The following is a 23,469-nucleotide window of genomic DNA, read 5'->3' as shown; positions in this document are numbered from 1 at the left end:
CATCTTTTAAGTACTGTTTAAGGTTTGTTCGCCGATACTGAGAGAGACTGTAACTGCTAGTGGCTAGCAAAGCTATCGAGTCTAACATGGTTTGTGATAGTTCTTTCTTGTCTGGTACCTCTGTACCACTTACTAGTTTGTTAACTAAAATCACCAAAGGTGTTAAGACCTTCAATAATACTCGTTGAATTGTATGTAGTTTCACGTCATTAGAACGTCCAAAACTACCAATACACTGTTCATAAATAACATTGTTTACTGTAGGGAAATTCAACTGACAGTTCCCTGGTCTCAAGTACTTGTCGAAAAGGTCATTTCTTTTAGTAAGAGTCATTTGAGTAGTAAGTAACGAGTTAACAAACATACCAAGGTTATCAGAAACATTAGGCCCAACTTTTTCTTCGGTACTAAATTCCGATAACTTCTCATTTAACAGTTGAGAGGCATCAAAACTATTGCCGTCGTCAACAACTACAGTAGTTTGCTGGGCGCTGCCATCTTTTTTTACATTCGGTACATCATTAGCAGTGCATTGTTGGATCGCTCAACTGTTACTGTCAGACCCACGTGATGCCTCAACTGAACTACCACGTGCAGCCTCGGATCGAGGAATAGATGATTCAATCTGATCAATACGCGGTGTCTTAAAAGCTAAAACCGGACTAACCTGTCTATCTGTGTGTCATTTAAGTGCATCCACTGATGTAACGTTAGACTCCAAATCTTCTTCATAATCGCACTCCTCCTTGTAATAACTGAAACCTTCGCTCAAACTTTGCAGACTAGCAGTTATTAAACTCAACTGATTGTCATGTCTTTCCATGAAAGCATCAAATTTATCTGCTGATACATATTCCGTTCGTTTATCAAGCGTTTTGTCAATACTACTGATAGGTTTTTGACCTAACCCTTCTTGGCTATCATCCACACGATCTGAATCGTGGTCGTGGATGCGAATGTTAACGCACTGAAAAGCATCTTCTCGCTGACGAGAAGTTGATGCCAATGGTTCTAAAGTAACAATTTCCTGCTGACAGGAATTAACATTGTTACTGTCTTCAACATCAAAGTAGCCCACAAACATGGCCGCATTGTCCGCGTCTCCTGATCTAGACGCCATCACAAAAAACGTAATAACACAAAAACGAAGTAAAAAAAACGGTAATATAAAAACTAATAAAGTATTCCACAACAGACAGTAATTGAAATAATCCAAAAATAACGTAAGATGAATATATATATTCCAGATAAAAAAGGATTTAAACTAAGACTAAATATTTTGTTGCTGAAGAAATTCAGGATCAAAGGTCATACTGATGATTTCAGGGGATTGGTTATAATCTCACGTGGTCCCACTCACTACAAACCAATAAAAGTCTGAAATGGCCTATATCTGTACTCGACTGTACTGATTTTTACTCGACCAGTCTGAATTGGTCTGAATTTTACTTGACATTACTCGACCCCAGTCTTTACCATACTCGACTGTACTGATTTGTACTTGACCCTTATCTTTGCCATTGAAAATAGTCTGAACTATTACTCGACCAGTCTGAAACAGTCTTAACCCAATCTCGACCTGTACTCGACCTATTTTTTTCAGTCTAAACCATACTCGACCAAAGGTCTGAACAATACTCGACCAGTCTGAACCATACTTGACCAAATAACTTCTACTTTTTCTAAATTTTAACTGTTAAAATAAATTTCTTTTTAACTGACATGACAACAGCCACAATAAAATAAAGATATATTATAAAAACAGATTTTTACATTCTTACATGATTCTCAGATTTATCGAATAGAGATAGTTAAATCAAATTATCTTATATAATAATTTAATTATATTAATTTTAAAGTTTTAGAGTTTTGTTAAAAAAAGTTTTTCTTTTACCTAAAAAACCACACCTATACTGAGGGTAATTAAACCTTATTAAGGTGCTTCTTTTTTGGCATGTGTTTTTTTTTAATTAATTTTCCTAAATTCCTAAATAAAACTACATAGGTTTCATGGTTACATACAAAAAATGTACAATAGTTATATAATTATCTTTTTAATGAGGTAACATCAGCCAACAAAATCACTGAAATTGTTTAACCTTATTTTAGAAATATATCTATTATTATAATTTGGGATATATTATATACAATATGTATCAAAAAGGGATAAAAATTAAAGAAATTAATAAAATTGTTCTTCTGATTAGTGGTGAAGTATAAAGTAATACCTCCTGCTCGAGGAAAACTCATGAAAAAGATCACACCTGGTCAGAGAGTATTAAATTCTAAATAACATTCATTCAAAATTGCAACATCCTGTGAAACTTAAATCACAAGGCCTTTTGAATTCACTAGATAAGTAATACACGAGTTTAAGAAAAATAGGGCTTTCTTTTTACCTGTAAAACACACATGTACTGTGGTAATTAAACCTTATTAAAGTGCTTCTTGTATGCCATGTCTGTAATTTTGAAAAAAAATATTTAAATTTAATTGAAATAAATTTTCACTGTAACTTTGGAACACATTTCCTTTTTTAAAATTTTTTCACAGGATTACTATGGAAGTTCTATTATCATGATTATATTAAATTCTTGGTTTAACAAAACAAAGGTGTCATTTTTTTTTTATATGCTATTTTATATATATTTTAATAAAAAAATGTTCACTGCATTATTAACTAAACTCAACTGACATCATAAATCTATACGAGGCTTAAGTTAATGGTGAAAATTGTCCAGTAACCATAAATATATCTGAAACATTCAAAAAATTTTGAATAACATTGAAAATATTAGTCACAATTCAGTTTTGAGATTATTTGATCAGCTTGTTTTATTTTAAAGGTGGTATATATATGTATGTATATAAGTGTTGATGAATATGGTGATGAAGTTATATTATGTTAATTGTGAAATTTTGGTTTCAATGCTATATTGAATACATTTTTAATTTCAAATTGTTGTTCAAATTTCTAGCCAGGGGAAAAACAGTTCCTAAATTGGTGAAATACAATAGATAGATACAAAAAATAGGTCTAGGTTGGTAAAGACTTGGTCGAGTATGGTTCAGACTAGGTCGAGTATGGTTCAGACTAGGTCGAGTATGGTTCAGACTAGGTCGAGCATGGTTCAGACACGTATAAAATGGTTAAGTACTGGTCGAGTAAGGGTTGAGTACAAGTTCAGACTGTTCAGTATGGTTCAGACTACAGTCGAGTATTATCAAGTAAATTTCAGACCAATTCAGACTGGTCGAGTAAAAATCAGTACAGTCGAGTACAGATATAGGCCATTTCAGACTTTTACTGGTTTGTAGTGACTGTCACCTTGCATTGTAAGGAAATTATAAAGACAATAACATACAGATACATCAATCTCAGACCAGAATATTGATCCCGACCCATATATATGGATTTATTTTAGCCTTAACAAGCTAGGCAAGAGTTGTGTCCCATATTCTGTCAAACTTCTGGTATTGGTTTGAGTCGAAATAAGGGTATCTTGAAATATTTCTCTGGTCCGACTGACTGACTTCGAGATAACGAGAGTTGTCTGTATTTGTCAAATCTTGTTTACAAATGTTTACTATATATATTTATATGGAAAGAATTCTGGTTTGATCAATGAAACATTAACAAGTATAACATTTGATGATACAATGCATTTTTATGAAATCTTGTATGGGAATTTCACAAGCCTAACAGAGATTTATGTTCATTTATTCAGAAATATTTATGTTTTAACAATTTAACCAATTTTTTGCAGAATATCTTGGAGAAGTATGTGAAGTGAAGATGCTGGTCACTCATTCAAAATGGTAAATCACAATGATAAGATAAGAAAATTATGTTAAAATATTAATGCTGTACAGGTAAGACTTGGTTGTAAGTCACAGGTCAGGCATAATTATTAATATATGAGAATGAAAAATAGACATCAACTCAGATGTTTCATTTGTTTCTATTAAATTCCATAATAAAAACAGTTTGTTCCCATACTGCATTAACTGCATATTTCAGGTTAAAAAGTTAAAAAAGTACAAAGACAAAATGGGAATTGTTTTAACCCTTTCACCAATAGCCGGCCTGACAGAAGCTACTCTGAGACGATGGCTTCCCTGGTTATTATGACACAAGTGGGAGATCTTCATATTAAATATCAATAAAAACTTGTCTGTAGTTATTTATGTCTTTATATTATTCACTTACACCATGGACACAGTTTTGTTTATGTTTTGATCATTTTTTCTACATAAAAAATCAAAATTTGCAAATTTTCGGCTTTAGAGAGATGAAATTCTCGAAATTCAACTTTTGACCTAAAATCGTAATTTTTTAACCGAAAACGGCAAAAGTTTGAAAAATTCAATAAGGTTGTACAAATTCCTTACACTGAACAATGTCCATTCCAAGTGTTTTTGTACATGAAACGGCATTTTATGTCAAAAAAGTATACTAGTCTGGCTTCAATTCTTCCATATTCTTTCAAAAAAAATGTTTCCTTATTTCAAATTCTAGTAAAATCCGTAAATTTCATCTGATTTTGACACGGTTTTCAACAAACGGAAGCGCCATGTTTACAATTTCATCCGGGTATTCAACAAAGAAAGACAATTTGTGTTTTCAATTTTTTTAGCGGGAAATGTAAAACAGGTATTCTGATCCCGGTAAACCGGGACTCATCGTCAGCTGTCTGAAGCGTGAATCCCAATAAACCGGGATTCGTCGGCGAAAGGGTTAAGGCAAGATGATAATTGAACTAAGGCTAGATGGGAATTGTACTACATTGTATGGCAAAATATGGATTGTACTAAGGCAAAATGTGAAATGTACTAATGCTAGATAGGAATTGTACTAAGGCAAAATGTGAATTGTACTAAGACAATATGGGAATTGTACTAAGGCAAAATGGAAATATATCTAAAATGATTAATTAAATAATAATTGTGTTGTTGTTTTAACAACTATAAATTATTGTTTTGAATTAGTGGTTTACAAAATAAATAGAAAATATTAGAATTAAAGGCTTTTTTAGTTAGTAGGTTTAATTCATTATTACAACAAATAACAGTTATGACTCTGACACTTCCTTTGGTTATTCTGGAAAACCGATTAAAAAATACAAATATAACTTACATTTAAAAGGTTTAACTCTTCTTTGGAATTATATAATATGAAATTTGATTTCCAGAAGATTTCAATTAATTGCTCAATTCATGTATTTAAGTTAGATTTGGTGACCCAACAGATTTTATGAAGAAAACTCTTTCTGTGATTTTTTTATTTTCACTTTTCGAAGCGTTCTCTAACAGCTTTTGATTTATTTCCATTAAATACAAGTTTAAAAAAAATCTAAACAAAATATGAATTGATTTTATTTAACCAAGCCATGCATAAAATTTTAATTGATTATCTCATATAATTGTTAAGACTCTCTGTCTAAGATAACCATCACCCATCAAATTTTGATAAAATTGCCTTCCGACACCCTTTTCCGCCTTCCCAAGCCTCCCCCTCCCCCCAATGCAATAAATTCTGGAAAAGCCCTGATATGAATTTTAAGACATTTTCATAATGGGATAAATAAAACATGGTCTTTATTGTCAAATACAATTTATCAAAATTTCTGACAAATCGTATTGTGAATTTCAAAGATATCAACGTATTATTTTTTAGTTACAGATAATTTAATATCCTGTACATACTTGATATAGTTAAACATATTTCTTCATGTCATATGATAAAATTATATCTTGAAAATAATCTATTAAACATTCTCACAGCAAATTGTGGTTTTATGTTAATGCTGTGGGTGATACATAAATGAATGAATCTATTTATAATTTATTTAATTTTGATTCTCAATTAGATTTAGTGGACATATGAAATATACTACATTCAATCAAGGATACAAAACTGCTTTCATTTATATCTATGTCTCATGTGTGATCAACCAATTTCTTGCTTTCGTTTAATAAGTGTCTCATGTGGGATCAACCAATTTCTTGCTTTTGTTTGATATATGTCTCATGTGCAATCAAACTTTTCTCGGACAATAAAAGTTTGTGTAAAATGTATTAATTCAGCTCCATTTTTTTTAAAGATAAGTATGATAAACAAAGAATTTGGAATGATATGGCCACAGTATGATTTTTTTTGCACAGACAAGATAAGGCAAGATGACCATACAAACTGCTGAACCATTATTTTTGGCAAGCCTGTGCTTCACTGGTAGGCAATAAAAGCTACAATCCTCTATGTTCATTGCTAAATAAAGAGATTGTGTGAAAAATGAGCCCCAATATGTAGCAAATATTCCCCCCATGAACTCTTTGGTTTCCATTGCAGCTTATTTATTATAAAATTCAAAGAGATCACCCTACATTCTGAACTGGGACCAATTCAGGAACCTGTTTCTTTGGTACATTCAAAGAAGACCCAATCTTATCTCTGTGGGAACACAGAAGAAGATAACCCTAAAAATAAGCTAGCGTACAATGTTGGGACATGTTCCATTTTCATCTTGCCATATCCCACTTGCTATACTGTAACGACTTATATTTATTTTGAATTTACAACAAATTTGAAATGATAATAATACTGAATTAAAAGTCATATAGATATAACAAAATATGAACTGTCAATAATCTTGAAAATATATTAATTAAACATGTATTCGATTAACTGGCGTCTAAAAGTTAGATGGAAGTGTTTTCTTTTTGGCTTCTCAGTTCTAGCATCTATGGAGTAAGCGATCATTCACTGGCAATATGGCACGTTCTTTTCATTCTGAATTGTTAGTTCCATTGGCAGTACATCTATATCACACATATATCACATCTCTGTATGATTACTACATTCATTCACTTCAAAACCTGAAAAATTTGAACAACACAGCAGCAGAATTTTTCTTATCTTTATTTTTGGGGGTGAATGGGGAGGTAGGATTTTAGCTAACTATGCTGGCAGCCTTTGAACTTAGTTAACAACTCATGAATGATGTCACCAAATGATGTATTATGAAATGTGACTAAATTCAGAAACAGTTAGGATTGATTCCGGAAAAAACGGAACTCTACTTTAATAAAGCAGTTTATTCTAATATGATTAACTTAATTAATCAAAGATACAAAACTGCTTTCATTTATATATATATTTCTCATGTGTAATCAACCAATTTCTTGCTTTCCTTTAATATATGTCTCATGTGGGATCAAACAATTTCTTGCTTTGGTTTAATATATGTCTCATGTGCGATCAACCCCTTTCTCGGACAATAAGAGTTTGTGTAAAATGTATTAATTGAGCTCCAATTGTTTTTTCAAAGATAAATATAATAAACAAAGAATTTTGAATGATTTCGTGGCTATATGAATTGTTTTGCGCAGACGAGATAAGGCAAGATGACTGTACAAACTGCCAAACCAGTATTTTTGGCAAGCCTGTGCTTCACTGGTAGGCAATAAAAGCTACAATCCTATATGTTCATTGCTAAATAAAGAGATTGTGTGAAAAATGAGCCCCGATATGTAGCAAATATTCCCCCCCATGGACTCTTTGGTTTCCATTGCAGCTTATTAATTATAAAATTCAAAGAGACACCCTTAGTTCAGAACTGGGACCAATTCAGGAACCGGTCTCTTTGGTACATTCAAAGAAGACCCAATCTTTTCTCTGTGGGAGCACAGAAGAAGATAACCCCAAAAATAAGCTAGCGTACAATGTTGGGACATGTTCCATTTTCATCCTGCCATATCACGCCAAAGGAATGGGGCATACTCACTCACTGCCAAAGAATTAACCCTTGAGACCCATTTTAAACTGTTGGGGCCACCTGTAAGTCCCAACCGAGTTTCACTTGTTATTAAAGGGAAAATCCGCGATTTTTTACTTATCATCTAAATATGTTCATCTTAACATAAAAAACACATTCACAAAGTTTTAAATTTATATTCCTTCTAATAACGGAGAAAATCAAGTATTTGTAACTTTTTTGGTTGACATCTGTTAGTGGGTTGTGACGTTTTAACCCAATTTGTTGAATGCTGGGAAAAACTAAAATCTGTTAAAGTCTTAATTGCTTATCGAAATTTGACGTAATTAAAAGCACATAGATGACCTTTTCTCGTAGCTAATAACCACAATATAAGAAGGAAAGAAAATGAACACACGTGTACCGTTTTGCATTGATTTAATAAAACTTCCTATATGAAATATATAAATATTTCCGAATTAATTTCATAAATTATTGTTGAGATTTTTTTATAAAATAACTATTGAAAATTTTTTCTGATATTGAACTGAAAATATTTTCCGCTTTTATTTTCCTTAATAATTTCGGCTACCATTTCAACGCAAAATCTGTGTGAATAGAGAGTGTATATTATTTTGTAAAGTCGTTGTTTATTTCTCAATTTAAAAACAATTCGTTTGAACTTTACCTTGTAGCAATTTAACCTCAAGCGTACACAGGTGTGAATTCACGCGTACACAGGTGTGAATGTTGTCATTTTGTATGGATTAACAGAAAGAGTATGGCGTGTTTAATACACCAAGATTAAATACCCGATGACAATAGAGATACAGTAATTAAATTGTATAAGTTAATTGAAAATAACATTCAATTTTTTAATTCCGGAAGTGTATACAATATTAAAATGGAACAATTTTCGATAACATTCTATGCAATTAGCATAAAGATTCAAATATGAAGTTTTAAGAATAGTACTTTTAATCTTAAAAAATAAATGTTATATTTTCCCAATTAATAATAATTGCACATCTGTGTAATTTTCTTTACTGGAATTCTTTAACTTGTATTTATGAATCCGGCGATGTATAAATTCTAACAAGTGCAAACAATCGTAAAACTATCGCAATTTAAAAGTTTTTAATTGAAAAAATACAACAGTACAACATGCAAGATTTTTTAATCTTCTTTTTAACATTTCATTCTTACATAATTAAATTCATCTGACAATCACTTAGACAAATTATTTGTGAAAAGAATGCCAATTATCATTTATTTCATTAATGGATACACATTCATTATAAATCTAAGCTAATAAATTAATCATCTATTTTGTTTGAGGATTTTTTTAACAAGTTAGTTCGAGATCAAAGGAGACTAATTTCCCAACAAATGAACTTTTACTCACTTATTTGTTTTCTTATAATTTTTTTTTATATGAGGTGTTATAATTGTCTTTAAGTTTGAAAACATAAAAATTAAATATAACCATTTTTATATTCTATGATAATTTTGTGCAATGCTCAACAGGGTAGCCATCATTAATCCAAATTAGTAATACAGTAGTAGTAATTACAGGCATAGCTAAGTAATGTATTACTGATATTGACAATTTTAGAACAGTCTGTCTCTACCTCGTTGTTCTTGAAAAAAGCTTTACTAGTATAAGTTTCCTGATGTATAAGCGCCATTGAGGATGAGCTCCAGAGGTTCTTTCTAACAGACAAAGCATCTACTAATAGCGTATCGTTTGTTTGTATGTTAGGGCAGATGAATCAGATGATGATGGTAGAAAGAAATATGAGGGTCATTTCGCAAATATTACATGAATGTCGGACCATGAGTTGTCAATCTGTATGAACAGATTTTTTTTCCAAAACAACCATATTGAGTAGGAATTTTTACATGCTATACTCGTACTAGTATTACAGGGTTCTCGTGTCGTTTGACTCAGACACACATCTTTTACTTTAAGATGTATGAAAGGTTCTATAAATATATATATATCTTTATAATGTAACAATAATCAAACGCCTAGGCAATAACTAAACGGGTATGAAGTTTTCATACAGATTTATTCTTATTTACACAATCATTAACAAACTAAATAAATTTAACAAAGAAACACAGTGACACTATGATATAACGAATGAGATACATAATTATTTTTAACCATGCTATGCAGAAACTTAACACATCAAGTGTAGTGCACGTGAATACCAATTAGGTATACGATGCGTGATTTTGTATAGCTAAAAATATCAAAGCAAGCAATATAACTTTGTCAAGCAAACAATTTTTTTCACTATGCCTCTCTTTATCTCCGCTCCTTTACAATAACTATTTCCCCTTTCGTCGCTCATTCTCTATATTGTTCTCTATTCGGTTATATAATTTTTTTCACTATGCCACTCTTTATCTCCGCTCCTTTACAATGACTATTTCCCCTGTCGTCCTAATCCTTCTAAAGATAGGGACATTAGTTGTAGAAGGAGCTCTCTAATCTTCAATAAATTAACATTGATAGTGACGATAAGTGCTGCATTACTTTATATCTGCATGTTTGCCAATCGACAAAAGCTTATATTTTTCAAAAAAAGGTCCAGAATCATGCCAAAACAGTATTTCTTTCACAAAAATTTCCAAAGGTCATGTTTATAAATTTCTTTTTATATTCCCGCTTTAAAAAAGGGGATATACTGTTTTACCTCTGTCTGTCCTTCCATCAGTCCATCCGTTCGTCCCATGAATATTTTCGTCGCATTTTTCTCAGGAACTACTTGACAAGGATTTCTGAAATTTGGTTTCAGGGTTTATATAAGTAAGTTACACTGTGTGATGCGTTTTCAGATTCATCACTCAACAACTTCCTGTTTACCGAACACTTGTATTATTTTACACATGATAGCCAAGTTGAAATTTTTTGTCACATTTTTCTCAAGAACTACTTGACAAGGATTTCTGAAATTTGGTTTCAGGGTTTGTATAAGTAAGTTACACCGTGTGATGCATTTTCAGATTCATCACTCAACAACTTCCTGTTTACCAAACACTTGTATTATTTTACACATGATAGCCAAGTTGAAAATTTTCGTCACATTTTTCTCAGGAACTACTGGACAAGGATTTCTGAAATTTGGTTTCAGGGTTTGTATAAGTAAGTTACACCGTGTGATGCATTTTCAGATTCATCACTCAACAACTTCCTGTTTACCGAACACTTGTATTATTTTACACATGATAGCCAAGTTGAAATTTTTTGTCACATTTTTCTCAAGAACTACTTAACAAGGATTTCTGAAATTTGGTTTTAGGGTTTATATAAGTATGTTACACCGTGGGATGCGTTTTCAGATTCATCACTCAACAACTTCCTGTTTACTGAACACTTGTATTATTTTACACATGATAGCCAAGTTGAAAATATTCATCACATTTTTCTCAGGAACTACTTGACAAGGATTTCTGAAATTTGGTTTCAGGATTTATATAAGTCAGCTAAACTGTGTGATGCGTTTTCAGATTCATCACTCAACAATTCCCTATTTACTGAAATATTTCAGCGGGGGTATCATCAGTGAGCAGTAGCTCACATTTTTACTTGTTTAACTTATTATCAGCAAAAATAGTGGATAATAATTATCAGAATATCATTCATTAACAGGTGGAATTATAATTTCAAACACGCACAAGATAAACAACATTCGTTATGTCTTTTCAGACACAAAAATAAATTGTACAGAGGATGTATATTACAGTAAACTGGTCCGCCATTCCATCTAGTGTAGCGTTAAGTGAACACAACAGGGGTCCAGTTTAATATTACAGCTGATAGTTTTATGGTTCAATAAATGTTACCTGTGCACACCAGGTACCTCAATAAAGAGGCCATGCATGGACCTGTATTATATAATTGTGTAATACGAATTTTTAGTCGACAGGATGTCACTTGAATACCCAAGGACTTATATCTAATATACGTCCTTGGACTACCTAACTGAATGTATCGCTCTGATACGACCTCTATCAATAATTCATCTAGTCTGACATGCCTATTATCAATTCGGGAGGAAGCGGAAACATTTATAAAAAGATAATGTAAATAAAATTTTAAAAGAAAAAAAATTATAAATTTTTCACTGAAAATACCAGATAGGATCACTCGTTAAACTGTAAAGTATCTTTATAAGTGACTGTTCTGAATTGATCCCGTATCAATTTGATATCATTTAAAGCTTAGTTTAAAAAAATACTTTTGATAAAACACACCTTATATGAAAAAAAATTTGAGATGTCCGATATTTCGACATTTACGTATCTATAACCTGGGAATATTATACTATATCAACATATTATGTCCCAGCTAAAACCTCTTCCTATCATTGCTCTTTGTCAATAGCTGTTAAACATCATAATAAAAAAAAAAGTTTTTCATCGTATAACTTTATTAATTTAAAAAATTATCTTGTCTTAATACGGAACTATTCTTTATATATACCAATGCACTGTATATAAAAGAGACATACTAGTAAATCTTTCGTAAATCAGTGACTGTTACAAGAACACTGAATTTGCTTTTTGTATTATTGAAATGTGAATAGCTGCTAATTGTCATAATAAAAAAATGTTATTTATTGTATAACTTTATTAATTTAAAAAATTATCTTGTTTAAACACGGAACTATTCATTATATAAACCAATGCACTTTATATAAAAGAGGCATACTAATGAATCTTTTGTAAATCAGTGACTGATACAAGAACACTGCATTTGCCTTTCTTATAATTGATACTTTTCTTCCTCATCAAATTTTATATTTTTTTTGATCAACGAGATCTTATCATATAAGGATTTAATAACTATAGCTATCAGAACTGCTAGGTTATTTTGTTATTAGCTTACCAGGGCCCGAAGGGCCCCATGTAAGCTAATGCCATTACTAGGCGTCCATCGTCTGTCGTCGTAAACTATTTCAAAAATCTTCTCCTCTGAAACTACTAGGCCAAATACCTTCAAACTTTAACTAAATGTTCCTTAGGGTATCTAGTTAATAAATTGTATCTGAAGTTTTGATCCATTGACAAATATGGCCGCCATGGCTAAAAATAGAACATAGGGGTCAAATGCAGTTTTTGGCTTATATCATAAAAACTAAAGCTTTTAGAGCAAATCTGACTTGGGTAAAATTGTTCAATTGGTCAAGATCTATCAGCCCTGAAATTTTTGGACGAATCAAACAACCCATTGTTGGGTTGCTGCCACTAAATTGGTAGTTTTAAGGAAATTTTGCAGTTTTTTGTTATCATGAATATTATTATAGATAGATATAAACTGTAAACAGCAATAATGTTCAGCAAAGTAAGATCTACAAAAAAGTTAATAAGACCATAATTGTCAATTGACCCCTTAAGGAGTTATTGCCCTTTAAAGACAATTTTACACAATTTGTTCATCAAGTTTGCTAACATTAAAAAATCTTCTCCTCTGAAACTACTGGGCCAATTACCTTCAAACTTTAACTAAATGTTCCTTAGGGTATGTAGTTTATAATGTGTATCCGAAGTTTTGATCCATTGACAAACATGGCCGCCATGGCTAAAAATAGAACATAAGGGTCAAAAGCAGTTTTTGGCTTATATCTCAAAAACTAAAGCTTTTAGAGCAAATCTGACATGGGGTAAAATTGTTCAATTGGTCAACATCTATCGGCCCTGAAATTATCAGAAGAATCGAACATCCCATTGTTGGGTTTCTGCCACCAAATTGGTAGTTTTAACAAAATTTTGCAGTTTTTAACTCACCTGGCCCAAAGGGCCAAGTGAGCTTTTCTAATCACTTGGCGTCTGTCGTCGTTAGCTTTTTACAAAAATCTTCTCCTCTGAAACCACTAGGCCAAATTTAACCGAACTTGGCCACAATCATCATTAGGGTATCTAGTTTAAAAAATATGTCCGATGACCCCGCCAACCAACCAAGATGGCCACCATGGCTAAAAATAGAACATAGGGGTAAAATGTAGATTTTGGCTTATATCTCTGAAACCAAAGCATTTAGAGTAAATCTGACAGAGGGTAAAACTGATTATCAGGTCAAGATCTATCTGCCCTGAAATTTTCAGACAAATCTGACAACCTGCTGTTGGGTTGCTGCCCCTGAATTGGTAAATTTAAAGAAATTTTGCAGTTTTTGGTTATTATCTTGAATATTATTATAGATAGAGATAAACTGTAAACAGCAATAATGTTCAGCAAAGTAAGATCTACAAATAAGTTGTCATGACCAAAATTGTCAGTTGACCCCTTTAAGAGTTATTGCCCTTAATAGTCAATTTTTAACAATTTTTTGTAAATTTTTGTAATCTTTTACAAAAATCTTCTTCTCTGAAACTACTGAGACAAATTTAACCATACTTGGCCATAATCATTATTAGGGTATCTAGTTTAAAAAATTTGTTCGATGACCCCGCCTTCCAACCATCATGGCCGACTTGGTTAAAAATAGAACATAGGGGTAAAATGCAGTTTTTGGTTTATATCTCTGAAACTAAAGCATTTAGAGCAAATCTGACAGGTGGCAAAAATGTTCATCAGATTTAGATTTATCTGCCCTGAAATTTTCAGACGAATCCAACAACCCGTTGTTGGGTTGCTGCCCCTGAGTTAGTAATTTTACAGAAATTTTTCAGTTTTTTGTTATTATGTTAGATATCATTATAATATCTAATATCTAATACTATTAATTATGATTTTAACCTAGATATCATTATAATATCTAATATCTAATACTATTAATTATGATTTTAACCTTATTTTACATGATTTCCAAAGCATCAGTAAATACAGGTGAGCGACACAGGCTTTTGAGAGCCTCTAGTTTGTTATTATCTTGAATATTATTATAGATAGATATAAACTGTAAGCTGCAATAATGTTCAGCAAAGTAAGATCTACAAAAAAGTTAATCTGACCAAAATTGTCAATTGACCCCTTAAGCAGTTATTGCCCTTTAAAGACAATTTTACACAATTTGTTCATCAAGTTTGCTAACATTTAAAAATCTTCTCCTCTGAAATACAGGTGAGCGATTCAGGCTCTTGAGAGCCTCTTGTTAAAAAAAGTATAATTACCATAAAATTTCCATCGAAACAAGATTTTTCAAAATGGTCTTCACACACCAACTTGTGCTTGTTATAGATGAAACTATTTACTGTTAGTTTAAGGTTGCACAACCATGTCTGATCCATTCTTTCTTTTTTGTGGGATCAGGAAAACTATGTAGACTTTTGTCATAATCTTGTCGGACAGAATAACCGTACGCTTGACAAGACTTTTGACAATGAATTACATCTACGGTAATCCCAATTGATGATGGGTGTTTTTAACGCACGGTCGGTAAATCATCGATTCTTTTGGTTCTTTGTGGTTTATAGATATCACGTGACTTTTTAGATCGGGAATGCCGACAAGATGGCGATATGTCGAGAACTGATAGTTAATTTCAAAAATCGATTTTGATCTCTTTACATAGAGAATAAAACTTTTTTATTTATGAACATGTGATTTTTTATACTTAAAGAACAAAATATCAATTTTTCATTTTTTTGCGGAGTTTCCCTTTAAAAAATTCTAATTTGTAACAGCTTCTTATAAGTTTACTGAGAAAAATAACTGTTCCTCTGGGTGTCATGAACTTTTCAAGTGCTCCTTGTAAATTATTCAGATATATATCATAACCAAGCTTTGATAAATGTGTTCGGTCATATCTAAATGAATTACTTCCTTTAGCACATATGTTACTTTGCCTAACTGCACATACACCGATGCTCAGAACCAAATTTTTGACCCGAGCACTTTCAACAGCTTTACCACAATTGGCATTGTGCCAGTATTGTCTCGTTAATATGTCAGAACATATTATTTTTAAAGCTGGATATAATTCATGTAACCGAAGCAGGTCACATCATATTTCACTGAATAATTTCTCTGAAGTCAATATACCCAAATCATTAGACCCAAGCTGAATAGCATGGAAACTCAAAGGGGGCAGTTAAGCATCGTAACCTTTGTTGAAAGACTCTATTTAAATTAACCCACCTCATACCCCTTTACCATATAGGCACCTGCATTCTGCAGGCGAAAGTGAAGTCCCCCAGGTATAGACGAAGCTTCCGTATTGGCCCAATATACTATGGATGATCCTATTAACCAAATTGTTTTGGCACCTACAATTGATATTTGTATTACTTCAATGAGCTATTGTGGTTTAAAATGTATAGGCTTTAATGTTTAAACGGATGTATTTTGTGTAAGCATCTTTTGCTCTCCCAATTCTGAAAGAATGAGCTCTGAAATGTCCATTGACTTTGTAAAATAACAAACTCTCCTGTAAAATAGACAAAAATTGATAACGAGTAAGACTTGACCCCTCACAATGTATTTATAAATTACTACTGGGCGAAGGATATCGAATTTGCAAAAATTTCCTTAGTAAGTGAATGGGACACACAGATTTGTCGATTTGCTCACTAAAAATCAAAGTTATAGAAGAGTATAGTTGATCTGTTTTGGAACTTCGTATACAAAGGTGAAGCTCTTCATTGTGGTCAGATTTGGTAATTGAAACATCAGATATGTGTATAACATGTGACCCTAAATCAGTCTTATTTTCCGCAGCTATTTCACCCACACGATGTAAAGCGAAAAAGCTTAGACATAAAGCTAATCAAAGTAAACAGAGCTGATTCGTACGACGAAAAGCAAACATGTTGAACAACCTAATTGATTTTCTTAATAAATCAATTGAAATTAGTACCCGCAAATCAGGATTTTTAGGATTTGACCTTTTTAAACCTTCTAAAGTTTTTTCTACTAAAAAGGATTGTGTACTATCTGTTAAATCTTGAATCTTATGTTGATGACTAATTCCTGACATATATGTTAAGACAGTAGAGGCTGTAATACCGCTGAAAGAAAGGAAGGCGATGTGAAATATTAAATCGCTAAGTGGGGCCTGCCAAATATCATGTAGGTTGTATGCTGATTGAAAAGTTTTAAGGGATTGGACTACTGTAGAAGGAGATGACTTAATTATACCCCACGCAACGAGTTGCGGAGGGTATAATGTTTTTGACCCGTCTGTCCGTCTGTCCGTCAGTCCGTCAGTCCGTCCGTCTGTCAGTCCGTCAGTCCGTCAGTCCTGTTTCTTGTCATTGCAACTCCTCTCAAACCACACAACAGAATTTCACGAAACCTTTTTAGATAATAAGGACATACTATGTAGTTGTACATATCGACAGGAAATTACAATTCAATTCTTTTTCTAGGAGTTGCGCCCCTTTGAACTTATTTACTTTAATGTACTACTGCAACAGTTTGTCATCGCAACTCCTTTCAAACCACGCAACAGAATTTCATGAAACCTTTTCAGATAATAAGGACATACTACGTAGATGTGCATATTGACAGGAAATTACGATTCAATTTTTTTTCCAGGAGTTTCGCCCCTTTGAACTTATTTGCCCAATATACTACTGCAACCTTTTGTCATCGCATCTCCTCTCAAACCACACAACAGAATTTCATGAAACCTTTTCAGATAATAAGGACATACTACGTAGATGTGCATATCGACAGGAAATTACGATTCAATTTTTTTCCAGGAGTTACGCCCCTTTGAACTTATTTGCCGAATATTCTACTGCAACCTTTTGTCATCGCAACTCCTCTCAAACCACACAACAGAATTTCATGAAACTGTGTAGATAATAAGGACATACTATGTAGATGTGCATATTGACAGGAAATTATGATTCAATTTTTTTTTCTGATACAATTTTTTTATCTTACACTTATTTTATTTCTCCAATGACAATGTGGGGAAGTGGGGTATGTGAGCGCGCTCACTAAGGTTCTTTCATTCAATTTCTAAAGCGTTCCAAGGTGGTCTGGAATTGCTGTTCTGTACTGATCTGCTTCTGGGCAAAGGTTTCTGAACCGCTGAAAATCACAACAGGATAAAGAATCTACTATGATATTTATTTTACCAGGAATGTGTTCCGCTTTTTAATACGATATTATATTTCAATGTGGAAAAAACTAGATTTCTGATAAGGGACATAACTCTATTTGACTGGGAAAAGTTCCAAGTACGTAATATCCTTCAAGAAAACATTTTCTACCCATTCTTTTGGCCAACAGTTTTGTGCCCATTTCCACTAAAAGTAAATGCCAAAACCTCTGTTTTGAACCCAAGCACTGTCTGTTAACAGTTCAAGTGTATCGTTTGAAGTCCATAAACTATCAATCATGACAGTGATTCCGTTAAATTGGTCTAAAAAAGAGGCCCATATTTTAATGTCTTCACACATGTTGCATGATACCCGTATCCTGTGATGTGCTTTTCTTCTGTTCAAATTTAGTATTGTGGACATGCTGTGATCCCTTTTGACGCCAAAAGAATGATTAGTATCTGAATGAACAGATCTCTGAGGATAGAATTGTACAGTACCCACAGCTTGATGTCAAGCTCTGCCAAAGATGATTGTGGACATCTAGCCTTACAAAGGCGGTATTGTTCATCATATACGGCCCAACCTGAGCCATACTCTCTAGATGAAGCTAGTTGAATGTTATGCATGTATTTCACAAACTCTTGTCCATTATTAGGCATTTTCTAGCATTATATCCATAAAGATGATGAAAGCAGATGTCCATACGTGCAAACTTGTTATGGTACTCTGTTTTTGTGGAGTTTTATAGTTAATAGCCCCTCTTTTGCTGAAAGATTGCCATTTAAATAAAAGTCTTATGCAGATTTAAGTAAGACATTTAAATTAAGATATACCTCTGGCCAAATTTTCTTTTTAATTTTAACCAGTATATGGGCACCAACAGGGTCAAAAACATTTGATGTGTACACAGGCATTACACTTTCATGTACAATTTATAAATTAAGGCCCTGTGAATAACCCGTGTCACTATAACTTAAACCTGTTGCATTGATAAACATTTGTGTACAAATTATAAATTAAGGCCCTGTGAATAACCCATGTCACTATAACTTAAACCTGTTGTATTGTTAAACATTTGTGTACAAATTATAAATTAAGGTCCTGTGAATAACCCTTGTCACTATAACCTAAACCTGTTGTATTGTTAAACATACCCGTAGTGGGGGTATGTTGTCTTGGAACAGGATTTGGGTCAATTCCAGCCATCTCAGGTTGGTCACTGGCCAAAGAAATACTGCCTAGAGCTGACTGCTGACAGAATGGCAACGGTTCTTGATCTTTACTTACCGATTCTTCTGGTGGGGTACTTTTTCTAGCTTCTTCACTTCTCTGGAATGGAAAAGTCATTCTATGCGGTTCTGTTTCTGCATGGTCTGTCAACAAATCGTCTCTCCTAGTTTGGTCTTATGTCGTCTTTTGTTTGTGATTTCTTCTTCTTAGCTAGTGATTTGGATTTTCCTGTCGTTTCCTGTCTCTCTTTGGTGGTTTCATGTTGTTCCTGCTTCAAATCTTTAACTGCTTCAACGATTTTCCTATTTTAGCTAACTATGATGGCAGCTTTTGCACTTGGTTAACAACGCATGAATGACGTCACGAAATGACGTATTATGAAATGTGATTTAATTCGGAAACAATTAGGATTGATTCCGGAAAAAAACAGGGTTCTACTTTTATTATACCAGTTTATTCTCATATGAAAAACCTAACTAAATTGCTTATAAAACAAAATTACCTTGATATCTTGGCCTCAGTTTTATGGGTACATAAGTTCCTGATTCGCATTAGTTAAATACTGACATGAAAATTTACACTTGGTGCCTTGGGCAAAATTTACAGTAATTGTTCCTAACAGAATAAAGATTATAGAATGTTTGTTCCAACAGGAACAGATATTATGGCATTGTTTATGACAAAGTTTTCAGGGGAACTTTTGTTAGGCAAAACAAATATATGTTTACAACTGACTTTTTTAGATTGTCTTTAACCAAAATTTAGATAAATGTGGTAATCTGTAGTTTCATTTCAGGAAACCTGAAAAAGTTGAAGTTGTCAAAACATCGACTGGAGAGAGGTTTGTTGTACCTGTGAGAGTTGTCTACCCTGATAGTACATCATCATCAGAGAGTGGTACTCTTTATCCTGTATCAAAAAGAAAGTAAATATTTGAATTCAAGATATGTACAGTCTTTAAATGTTGTAAATTGTTTCATGTTCATCATAAATGATATATTTATTAGTGCCACACAGATTAATCCTGGTTAACAAAGCATGAATGACGTCACAAGATGACGTATTATGAAATGTTACTAAATTCAGAAACACAGTATAAAAGGCCTACAGTAATAAGCTTTTCGGACACAAATCGTTTCCGCTCTCTAAACTTTGATGCCCATTTACAGGCTCTAGCTATAAACAACAACATTGTACAAATTAAGATGCGATATCCTGTTTTAATAAGAATGCTACAGGTACAGCCAAACCTCCAAACCAAATCTTTGTATCTATGAAAGAATTTAGTAAAAGTTTTAACTATTAATTTTTGTAACAAAGTCCCTGATTTAATAATTTACCAGGTATACATAGATTAAATTCATTAAAATCTAAAACATCACTACAGACCCAGGCATAGCAATCTGTAAGAAGGGGTCAAAGGAACATTACAGTCCAAAAACAGTTCATACCAACACAGTAAACATTATGATATGGCAATATATTAGCATTGAAGCAATGTACAGCTTTTTTGTCCCCGTGTGATGCATTGCAAGGGACATAGAAATAAAGGGCCGTCCTTCTGTCTGTCCTTATGTCCAGTCTTGTTAGTGCTCTCATGTGTGCAATTCTTGCCAGACTTTTATAAAACTTATATTAAAGGTTTATATCAGCAGTGCTCGGACATGTTCAAAAATCAGTTCCGATCAATTATTTTTAAAAGAGTTATGCCCTTGCAAATATTAATTATATGGAAAACTTCATTGTTAGCACTCTCGTGCGTACAATTCTTGCCAGATTTTTATGAAACTTATATCATTGGTTTATACTAGCAATGCCTCGGACAAGTTCAAAAATTAGTGCAGATCAATTTGTTTTAAAAGAGCTATGCCCCTTGGAAATATTAATTATATGGAAAATTGCATTGTTAGTGCTCTCATGTGTACAATTCTTGCCAGATTAACAAATTGATATCAAAGGTTTATATCAGCAATGTCTCGGACAAGTTAGAAAATCAGTGCCACCCAAATATTTTTTGGAAAGTTTGCTAAAGCAAAAACTTTCCTAAGGCATCGGCCTCAAACCGGAAGTGACAGACTATCTTACTTTAGGATGTGTGTTCTACTCCTATATAATGTAGTACTGGTGTTTGACAACTAATTCTAAGAAGATGCTTTTGAAATTTTGAGTTACTTCTATTTTGATTACCTTACAGTTTGAATTAAAATGTACTGAATGTTCATTGATAATTCAAATAATTCAACTTCATTTTGAAAATGGCTATCACAAACACTACTTCGCGGATCTGCGCTGCGCGGAAAGCAAAATCAATACACATCTACACGAGACAGCAGTTTCTACGTTATGCTTTCATCGGTATTCCCCAGACATGCGTGAGATCCATATCAACAGGAGTACTATAATCCCGGTTTCAGGGGTTTCCTCCCGTCCTCCGGTTGAAGAGAAAATAAATACCGTGTTTAAAATATTTCATGAATGAACATTTTTCGAAGCTTACTACAATTTTACCATGTTTATTAAAGACGTAAAAGCCCGACCGTATCGAAAGTAATGGGGGTATCTCATCTCGGCCCACAACAAATTCAGACTATAATAAACTCGGCCTATTACATAATCGGCATCAGAAAATCGGACTATAAAAAAATTCATAATTATACTACTTGCTATGAAGTCTCCCAAACAAAGTTTGGAGACTTATTGTTTTGCTCAGTTATTATTATTCTTCTTGAGGTCTATTTAGGGGTATTTTGGGGGGCCAACAGATTTACTATAGAACCCTATGGGATTTATTTTTTTTAAATTTTCAAATGACTATAACTTAAAAACAGTAAGTGATAGACACACACGGTTTTCATTAATGATCACAGGATCATAAAACAAATCAAATGAAATGAAATATAGCGGGAGTCCCTCTGAAACAGCCCCACTCCCTCCTGTTTGAGAACTTGTAAACGGTTGAGATCCCCACCCCTAAACCATATATATTCTTGTATGGGACAATAAAACAAATCAAATGAAATATAGAGGAAGTCCACAGGGGTCACCCCAACCCCTTCTTTTTGAAAACTTGTAAACGGTCGAGATCCCCACCCCTAAACCATATATATTCTTGTATTGGACAATAAAACAAGTCAAATGAAATATAGGGGGAGTCCCTGGGTGTCACCCCACCCGATCCTGTTTTGAGAACTTGTAAACGGTCAAGATCCCCACCCAGAAACTATATATATTCTTGTAAGGGACAATAAAACAAATCAAACTGAAATATTAGGGGAGTCCCCGGGACCATCCCCTTCCCCCTTCCTGTTTAAGAACTTGTAAACGATCAAGATCCTCACCCATAAACCATATATATTCTTGTATGGGACAATAAAACAAATCAAATGAAATATAGAGGAAGTCCCTGGGTGTCACCCGCACCCCATCATGTTTTGGGAACTTGTAAACGGTCAAGATCCCCACCCCAAAACCATATATATTCTTTTATGGGACAATAAAACAAATCAAATGAAATAAAAGGCAAATCCCCCTGGGGTCACTCCCACCCCCTTCCTGGGAATGACTAATTATGGGAGCTTTGTTTGGGAGACTTCGTAACAGCATCATGTTACAATTATATCTTGTATTAAGTAATTTTTTTTTAAAGTCGGAAAAAAAGTTAAACACCCAATCTACACATTTACAACCTTTTTGAAATATTACACATCTACCGTTGCAAACTTTCCACAGGTGCTATCCAACACTTTGATTGAAGAATGCCCCTTAGAAATATTAATTTTATTGTCCCCCGCGTAACGCGTTGCAGAGGACATAGAAATACCGGGCGTCCGTCCGTCCAGTCTTGTTAGCGCTCTCACTGGTACAATTCTTGCCAGATTTTTATAAAACTTATACTATAGGTTAATATCAGCAATATCTCGGACAAGTTTTATAATGGATGGCTGATCGACTTCTTTTAAAAGAGTTATGCCCCTTGGAAATATCAAATTTATGGAAAATGGCCTGGTTAGCGCTCTCACGGGTACAATTCTTGCCAAATTTTTATAAAACTTATACTATAGGTTAATATCAGCGATATCTCAGACAAGTTCCATAATGGTGGCTGATCGACTTTTTTTTTAAAGAGTTATGCCCCTTGGAAATATTAAATTTATGGAAAATGGCCTCGTTAGCACTCTTACGGGTACAATTCTTGCCAGATTTTTATAAAACTTATACTATAGGTTAATATCAGCAATATCTCTGAAGTTCTATATTGGTGGACGATCAACTTTTTAAAAAAAGAGTTGTACCCTTGGAAATATTAGATTTATGGAAAATGGCCTTGTTAGCGCTCTCACCGGTACAATTCTTGCCAGATTTTTATAAAACTTATACTATAGGTTAATATCAGCAATATCTCGGACAAGTTCTATAATGGTGAACGATCGACTTTTTTTAAAAGAGTTATGCCCTTGGAAATATAAAATATGTGCAAC

The sequence above is a fragment of the Mytilus californianus genome, unplaced genomic scaffold, assembly GCF_021869535.1.
Source record: "Mytilus californianus isolate M0D057914Y unplaced genomic scaffold, xbMytCali1.0.p SCAF_2, whole genome shotgun sequence".
NCBI lineage: Eukaryota > Metazoa > Mollusca > Bivalvia > Mytilida > Mytilidae > Mytilus > Mytilus californianus.
The sequence above is the reverse complement of the archived record's forward strand: the minus strand, read 5'-3'. Positions refer to the sequence as shown.